The sequence below is a fragment of the Arvicola amphibius genome, chromosome 7 (genome assembly GCF_903992535.2).
Source record: "Arvicola amphibius chromosome 7, mArvAmp1.2, whole genome shotgun sequence".
Lineage (NCBI taxonomy): Eukaryota > Metazoa > Chordata > Mammalia > Rodentia > Cricetidae > Arvicola > Arvicola amphibius.
In genome coordinates, this window is record NC_052053.1 from 8,521,185 (window position 1) to 8,530,569 (window position 9,385).

General features: G+C 47.9%; 1 protein-coding gene across 3 annotated transcripts in view; it reads right to left on the reverse strand.

Moving 5' to 3' along the window:
• Window positions 1-6,572, reverse strand: part of Osbpl6 (oxysterol binding protein like 6) — a 164,848-nt gene extending 158,276 nt beyond the window's left edge. For all 3 annotated transcript variants that reach the window (XM_038337309.1, XM_038337308.1, XM_038337306.1), the window contains exon 1: window positions 6,455-6,572. The gene's annotated coding sequence lies outside the window, so the exon portion shown is untranslated. The remainder of the gene's footprint in view (window positions 1-6,454) is intronic.
• Window positions 6,573-9,385: the final 2,813 nt, after the last annotated feature.

The following is a 9,385-nucleotide window of genomic DNA, read 5'->3' on the forward strand; positions in this document are numbered from 1 at the left end:
ATAAACAGAAAGCAAAAATATGGTCATAATTTAAAATAAATCCAGACTCTCAACTCTCATCTCCAGAAATAACACACAACGAAATATGTTTACTTCAATGTTCTTTTAGATACTTAGGCAGCTAATATATGTATTACATGGGATAACACTGTGTTATGTATTAGAGCATCCGAGAGGCTTCTTCAAGTGTAGGAGTTGAGGATGTAGCTCAGTGGTAGAGCGCTTACCTAACATACAAGGTCCTGGGTGCTGTCCTTAGCACCACAATATAAATAATTAAATAAAACTTATCTCTAGTTTAGGGTATGTGAAGTAGCACCTACCACTAGAAATCAAGGCCAAGTTTATTTTTGGTTTGACTTCGGGGGGTGGATTCTAAAAATAAATGGGTTTTATTCTCCCTCCTCTAACAGGTTTCAAAAGGTGAGTAGGTCTGTCTCAAGGCCACAGAAAGGGCGGCAAAACCTAGACACTAAGGTCCCATGTCCGGCCCCTTTGCACACTGACATAAAGAAGGAGGATAAGGAAATGAGACAGAACAGCCAACACAAGAGGACCTAACTTTCTGCTGTGCTCTCCCACTACTGAACAAAAGATGGGATGATGGTTGTCCAAAAAGCAAACTCTTGGAGCTGGAAAGACGGCTCAGTGGTTAGGAGCACTTGCTGCTCGTGCAGAGGACCCTGGCTTGGTTCTTAACACCCACATGACAACTCACAACAATCCATAACTCCAGTTTCAGGGGATCCCATGGCTTTTCTGGGGTGTGCATACATGTATGCATGCAACGCATTCATACACATAAACAAAAATAAATCTTTTTAAAAAAAAGATTTTTTTTTTTTACATACACACGTTTTTCATTTTCTGGTCAGAAAAGAGGAAAAGGAAGAAAGACAGACAGAGAGGAAATATATAAATAAATACATGAATATATGTCACAAGAAGGGTTAAAAATCTTAATCCTGACTCACTTTCTTACTCTTCTATCCTTAAGGTTCCTTAATTAAGGGACAGACTTTACTTCCTGTCCCCACTACCAAAATTAAATTACTTGCCAGACCTTCTCTTGGCTTTGTGTGCAGGGCTGAGCCTCGCGGAGTTAAGTGTGGGGCCTCCTTTTCCTAACCTGGAAAATGGGAGGCACTGACAGAACGGCTTCTGAGTGTGTTTCCTTTGGTTTGGCTTTGCCTTTTGCACCACTAAGGTCAAACTCTGCATGTGCAGGGCAGGCGAGCACTCTGCCTAACCAGCTAATGCCCTGCCTCCTGCATAGACACTGTTTACAGCCCTGTGAGCTTAAACATCTACGAGCCAATTTACTGTGAGTCATTCAAGCATCAACAAAAACACGACTATTTCTACCGCCTGACTATTTTCTTCGTATATTTGAAAGTAACATCAAAAGGCAAGCGTCCCAGCTAGTTTTAATTGTCAACTTGCAAAAGCCTCAACTGAGGAACTACCTAGGTTAGACTGGTCTGTGGTTATGTCTGTGGGGGACTGTCTTGATCATTAATGGATGCAAGAGGGGCCAGCCCACTGCAGGCAGCACCATCCCTAGATGGATGGCCCTGGGCTATATAAGAAAGCTGAGCAGAACACAAACCTGTGTGTGAGCAAGCATACAGCACTTCTCCGTGTTTTCTGCTTTAAGCTCCAGCTTAGCTCCTATTCTGCAATGAACTATGCCTTAGATGTAGAATCCACACCAACTCTTTCCTCCCCCAAGTGGCTTTTTTTTTTTTTTTTTTTTTTTTTTTTTTTTTTTTTGGTTTTTCGAGACAGGGTTTCTCTGCAGCTTTTTTAGAGCCTTTCCTGGAACTAGCTCTTGTAGACCAGGCTCGCCTCGAACTCACAGAGATCCGCCTGCCTCTGCCTCCCGAGTGCTGGGATTAAAGGCGTGCGCCACCACCGCCCGGCTCCCAAGTGGCTTTTTGTTTATAGCATTTGTCACAGTAACATGCAGCCAAAGTGACATTTATATCTTATCCCAAAATAGCCTCATAAGTAGAACACCCAGTCTAGAAATGACTATAACCTTAATATTCCTACAGCTGGAGCAGAAGGATCTTGAGTCTGAGGTCAGCTTGGGCCACGTTAGTTCATGACCAAACTGAACTTTATAGAGAGAACCTGTCAAAACAAGACAGAACAAAGGACTAAACCTTGTCTCCAAAGGAGAACAAAGCAACTCTCCAATGACAGAACTCCAGAGGGCGGCTGTATATTTGTCAAGGAGGTATAATGAGAAAAAAATACATGCATGTGTGTGTGTGTGCTTGGCAATATTCAATGAGGAACAGTAGGAAAGCAAACATAAAGGTCCCTATTCCTGAGCCTACTACATTATCGGGGACCTTGTTAGGAGGTTATCAGCATCCTCACTCCAGGTATGCAGTACGCGCCCCACCTTTGCATTACACACCGCGGATGGCTGGTCCTTCCCATCTAGGGCTTGTCATGTAAGCCCAGGGCTCTCTCGACTCTGAATCAATGTCACCATCAGCGCTGACACATCACGCTATCTTACTGTATTTACTGCATTTACTTTAGCAGACAGACAATACAAACGAGTCCTCTGTCACTGACCTTCCCACATCTGTTCAGATACCTCAGGGGATGCTCACCACTCCTCAGAGCTCCAAGACCATGTGTTCACATGTGTGACATCTACTAACTCCATACTCGACATCTGAAACCCCACCAGAACCTCTCTAGTTCCTTTAGTCAAGCCCTAGATCACCTTTTCAGTGATTTAACATGAACCCTTTTTCATTTTCTCCAAACTTGAGAACTCTCAGACAGCCAGGGTTCCTGCCCTGAACCTCTCTTCGTACCTTCTACCCATCATCCCCTGGGTATTTGGAGTATTTCGCTATTGGAAAACCGTCAATGTCTCCCTCCTCCATGGCCACACATCTCCATAGGTCTACATTGTCCTCCTCCCAGTGGGACCACTTCCTGCCTGCCCTTCCCGCCAATGTCCTTCACCAGCTCTTGGTAACTCATGCTTATACAAAGGGACAGCTTCTTGTCCTTCAAGTGACATCTGGGTCTTGACATGGGAGCCTGCTGTGTGACGGCGCTACTAACCTTGTTTTCTTTTCTCTGATAATTTTAAAATATCATCATCAGTTCTTCCAAGATCCTCTGTTTTGCTTTTTAAAAATATAATGATTATGTATGAATTCATCACCATACCTAAGATCACTGTGTGTAGCCTGTACTCACCTTCCTAATCCTCCTAAAAGACATTTTAAAAATTTTAATTATTTACTTTTAAACATTTTACTTATTTATTTGTTTGTTTATCTGTCCATTTATGGGCACGTGCGCCACAGCTTGAGTAGAGAGGTCAAAGGCCACCCTATGGGAGCAGTTCTTCCCTTCCACGTGGATGCTGGGGATAAAAGTCAGGTCATCAGATTTGCAACAGGCCTTTACCTGTGAACCACCTTGCTGGCTTCCTCCCAAGCCTAAGGTTCATCACAGCTTTTCTTTAAAAAGAAAGAAAAGTGTATGTCAGACAATGCACGTGAGAACTGTTCTTTTGTTTCTTGGTTTGGTTTTTGTTTGGTTGGCTTTGTTGTTTGTTTTTGCAGTTGCTTATCCGCTAGCTTGACTCCCTGGCTTCCCCGGGTAAGCTAGCACAGCAGTCCTGGGATAGAATATGACAACGTTTAGGAATTTGGACACTCACCACTCCACAACCCAGCAATCCTATCCCTTGGCATCAGCCCAGGAGAAACATTTACACGCATACCTCAGGAAATATAGTGCAATCTTTTCTAATGCAAAAGAAAGGGGCCACTGGGCAGATCAGACAAACACAGTTACAAGGCACAGATAGAATACTGCACAGCAGTGAGAGCCAATTAGCCACTGCTACACACAGCATGGCGATACAGGGTCGAGGGAGTGAATGAAAAAAAAATAAAAACAGAAACAGAAAACTCTTTTGTCCAGGATTTTAAAGCATAAATATTACTTAACCTTTTCAGGAAACAAAAACAACAAAAAAATTCTTCTTTCAGTAAACAAAAGAAAAAAGTTATTCATGAGGACAGGGGAATCCTTTATCTCTCCCACAGAACACAGACCAGTGTCTTCAACAGAGCAGGGACTCGCTGAGAAATTATCAGCTGGATGATCACGGGATCCTAGTTAACCAAGCAGCGTCATCAAATGAAATCTCCCTAGTCTTCATAACTTCATGAGTGACCACATGAAACTTTGTCCACGTTAGTTTCACGTGAGTCTGTTTTCATCACTAGCGCTCCAACAACTTCTCACCAAAAACATTTCACCTTGGACAGACTCTTTTTTTGGGTGGGGGTGGGGGTTTCTATGTGTAACCTTGGCTGCTCTGGAACTCGCTCTGCAGACCAGGCTGGTCTCGAACTCACAGAGATCCGCCCACCCTTGCCTCCGGATTGCTGGAATTAAAGGTGTGTGCTGCCACCGCCACCGCCACCACCACCAGGTAAACTCTGTTTCTTACCGGTGTAATATTAACGTAAGGAAGAGTAAAAAATTCATATGAGGTTCAGTTAGAGTTAAGACAACATCTGTTAACGATCTTGTGGAATCCAACAGAACTACAGGATACTAAAAGCAAGATACAACTGATAACTCATCACCATTTAAAAAAGCAGTCTCCCCAAAAGCAATCCAGCCACTGAACGTATAATTATGTTCCCATCACAACAACTGAAAATCTGGCCAAAAGCAAGAGGTTTCAGGGTTGGTAAAAAAGCAAAGGTTTTACATTTTAACATATCCTGCTAACTTAAAAAAATATTTACTTGGGTAAAATATACTAAATCAGGAAGCCAATATCAGGAATAATTCCACCAATCAGGGCCTTCCTTGTAACCCAATGAGGCATGCACATTCTCTGTAGGTGATTATAGCTTAGTTACACGGCATCTTCCCTTCGACCTTGGGAACCTGCTCGTTCCCAGAGTTACCGCGAGGTCTTCTGATTCATTTATTATTGGTCTTTGCACCTGCAATGCTGTAACACTAGATAGGAATATCAACATCGTGAACTTGCAGTATCCAAAGCTGCGGGAAAGCCTCAAAGCAAAGGGGGATGGGAGCGCAGACGGGAAATATATATATATATATATATATATATATATATATATATATATGAATATATATATATATATGAAAAACTAAAATAGAGGAAAGCAAAGTTTAATAGTCTTAAAGTGGGAAATTTAATTTCCTTTGAAGAATACATTTCTTAACTCTGTATCAGAGCTACCAATCGATACGCAATTTTTCAATTTAAGAAAAAATGCTCAAAATATATTTTGTTAATAAGGAGAAATTGCAATCAAATATAATATATGATTTATTAAATCTTGCCCAGTGACTCCAAAATGGAAATTATTTTCAAAAAGCCTTATAGGACTTTCTGTCCAGAAGCGAGAAATAATTTGGCAAACCGGTAAATCCGCTTAGTTTCTGTCATTTGCTTCATGTCCATTATGTAATGCTTTCCCCAGCTTTAGGTCTCTAGTTTCACCAACCTTCCAGGTAGATAAATCACAGAATCGTCACAAAATCAGTATCTGCCCATAACTTTCCAAAGCAGCTTAAAACGTGGCTTGCGGTGCGTGTGCAGACAGAAGAGGTTTTTATAAATCTGCGGGTGCCATTAGTTCTCCGCAGCTTCCTCCCCAGGTTTCCCATCCCTCCTCCCCCAAGCGTTCCCGGCGACTCGATTTGCGGGCAGCTCCAAGCTCGACGCAGGGGAAGCACGTCCTGACTGCAATGCAAACCCTGTCCCGATCTGAACCGGTGAAGGTAGCTCGGGCCGTGAGCGTGGACGCAGGCTGCAGGGAGGGCTGCAGGGACGCTAGCCTGGGGTAGCCAGGAGCGCCCACGAGGGCAGTCCGCAGTGCACGCGCACAACCAAACCCGCTGCACAACTTGCCCGGCCACTGCCCGCGGCTCCCCGGATTCCCTGAAAGGTGCAACGTAGGCGTCAGCTCGCGCGGGCGCGGGCGCTCTCATCCGCACCGGTTCGGTTCTCCGCCGACAATTACATCAGTCCTCCCGGCCCCTACTTCCATTCCCAGCCAGCCGGCCTGAGGGTGCGGGCACAGGAGGTGCAGAGCTGCGCGCGGGGGGCGGGGAGGATGCGTGTGTACCAGGAAGCCGAATTCCCGGGCAGCCCCGGGAAGGGAGGGCGGGCGGCGAGCGGGGACAGTGACACCAGTACCCACTCCCACTCTGGCCGCACCGGAGACCAATTCGGCCTCCTCTGCTTCTGCGCTACCCAGCTTGGGAGCCTCTGGGGACCGCGATGCCTCGGGGGCCTGGGGCTGCGGCTGCCCACCAGCTTATCGCCAGGGTCCTCGGCCCTCCGGACGCGCACAATGCCCCCGGGTCGCGCGGCTGGAGCGGGGTATCCACCCCAAGGCCGAAAGACACTTACCTGCAGGGCGAGCGGTAGGTCGCCGTGGGAGATGGCCCGTGCTGTCCGCCCGGCGCGCTGGCTGGCTGAGGTTCCCGAGGCGCAGGGACCGGCGCCGCCTGCGCCTAGCTGCGGTCTCCAGCGCGGACAGCGGCGGCCGCGCGGCGCCTTCAGTGGTCCTCCGCGCCGCAGCCCCTCCTCTCCCACGGGCGGGGCGCGCTGGCGGGGCGGCGCTCCGGGCTCCCCGCCCCCCGGCTCCTGTTCACCCGCCAGCCCAGATCGATCCCGCGGGCCCGGGGCTGTCCAGCTGCGTGCCCACCGCACCCGCTTCTGGCGGGCTCCAGCGTCTGTCTGGTCCCGGGCAGGCGTCCTCATGAACCCGAGGGGTACAGGGATCGGTCACCCGGCAGAACCTGCTCAGGACGGGCGATCCTCCCGCGAGTCCAGTCCAGCAGTGGTGCGAGACCTGGGCTGGAGAGGAGAGGCCGGGAAAGACTGCGGCATTCAGGCCAGGGAGCGGTGGGAAAGGGCTTCACCCGGGAACCGCAGCCTGGCGGCCTCCGCTCAGTAAGACCAAGCCCCTGGCCCTCGGCGCCCTTCCGAGGCCTCGTTCTATAAACAAACACTGTGTGCCGAGTGTCCCGCGAACTCCCAGTCCCAGAGGGACAATCGGAGTGTGTGGAAGGAAGGACCAAGGGCTCCAAGCCCCTGGCAACCCCCCCCCCCCCGCAGTGTCGGTGCAGTACACCCTTCCCACCTAGAAACTTCCATGCTTAAACTATTCCTGGCATGCGTCCAAGACCAGATTGATCTAAAGGCAAATTTGCACGGAGGGACGAGGTAGTTTAAATATTTGCACAGACGTTTCTTCTGTAAAGGGATAATTGAAGAATGTCCCTGTATCAAGACATTTCTGTCATCAACAACTTCAAGGGGACAAAGCTAGAGAACTGAGCCAAACGGGTACCATTAGAGGCTCTAGCTGTTCTGAATTGGATGGGGTGGGAGAGGGAGAGCCCTTTAAAGGGGGACCATCCTCTGAAGATCTTGCCCCCTACTGGGATAGTAGTGATGGCATTTCACAATTGTGCTGATACAATATAGCTATGTGAACTCCTGTCTACCGATAATGGCTCTTGTATCTCCAGTCTCATTTTGGGGATTAACTTTTTCCATCTTGAGTAACAACTGTCATAAAATAACAAACGCTGGACCTTGTGACACATGGCAGCCTCCCCCCAGTTTCCTCCATGTGGAGATAGTCTCCCCAAGGGAGCCATTAGGTTGCAGAACTTCACTCCATCATAGCCCCCTTTTCCATCTCGGTCCCAGTGGCGGAAACTCTATTCAAACAGCTTTCACACACAGACACAGGCATACATGAAAAATACCTGAGCATGGGAGACAAGAGAACTCCCAGTCTTCACCTAACCATGTCCTCTCAAAAATGTTCCCACAACCCCTATTGGCAAATCATACACTATCAGGGGACTTGGGGAGTTACCAAAACCCACACTTTACAGTTACTTATCAGAAAACATGCATGTTTGCCATCCTCTTCCATAGCATTATTTGGGCAAACAAATTTTATCCATCAGAGATGTCTCCTGCCTGTCCTGCTAATGGTCAAATAGGTACTCCACCGTCCATCTAGGACAGCGGGTGGGTTAAAGCAGGCTGGGTGTGGACAGAGCCGCACATCAAGGCAGTTTCTTCCACTCTTTGGGTCCCACTATTTACGAAGTTCAGACTGGCAGAGATGCGTACCTATGAGGAACGGGCTTTTCACCATTCTCCAGCTATGGCAGTGCCCCTGCCCTGGAAAGTGCCAGGGAGTAGCGCTTTCTTTACATGTATATTCTCGCTGGAGCTTAGGTCACAAGTCAGATGTTAGCTAAAAGTACCTCTACTCCAGGAATCCACCCCTTTATTTGTTTCAGAGAGGGACGGACGTTCTCTGTGAAGAAGGATAAGGATGTTCTTAAATTCCATTACATGCAAATGAACGGAGCCTCTTGGGAATCAACACCGTCCCCACCATCATCCATCCAGCTCACACATCCACTTTCATTGAAGGTTTTTATTGGGTGCTATTTTACCTTGGGTTTGCTTGAAGGCCGATGTGCTTGCTAAGGCTTCCCTGAAAGATACAACCCCAGGGCCTCTGTGTGAGGAAATGGGGAAGTGAGCCTTGAAGCTGAGACTGGCCCAGCTGTTTGGCTAGTGAATTATCTGGCCCTTTGGAGTGTGCCGGAGAAAGATACCCCATGCTTTGACGTCAGAATGCTGGACTTGGGCTGGATTGTTCTTCAAGTGACAGATCTCTTTTCCTGGGTGCTTACAAGTCTACTTGTCAGTATGGGCAGAAGTGTAGGGCTGCCGGATATTTCAGAGGCAAAAACACCACAGCGGACACCACATCTCAAGTCATCATTGATTAACGCCATTTGCAATGAATTAGAAAGATGGATGAGAGTTTCTGCCCTCGCTCCTCCCTTTCAGGGTGTGGTCCATGGAAGGACCACAAGCCAGCTAACAGACTTCATACAGACTCACAGGAGGTGGCAGTCACATGGTGCCTAAGCTTTCTGGGGATGTCTGCAGAGGCCCCTGGTCCCTTTACTGACACCCGATAGCAGCAGGATGCATGCAGCTGTCTGATTTCCCAGCCAGTTTGGACTCCCTTACCTGTGTGGTCTCCAGTCCTTCAACTCCCCTTATATACTTCATCTCCCACAAGTGTGAAGATGACCCCCCCCACCATGATAAATTCCCTCATTCCAGACACACGCCCTGGTGCTGAATCCTCAGTGACCCCCTGTTTGAAAGGATCTCAAGCCTGAGTTGAGGTGCCTCCATCTTGCAATGGGAGCAGTTATGACAAATAGTTGTCGAGAAGCAAGGAGAAGTGGGGCTTGCCACTCTAACTGTGCTTGAAACAAGAGGCAAAAT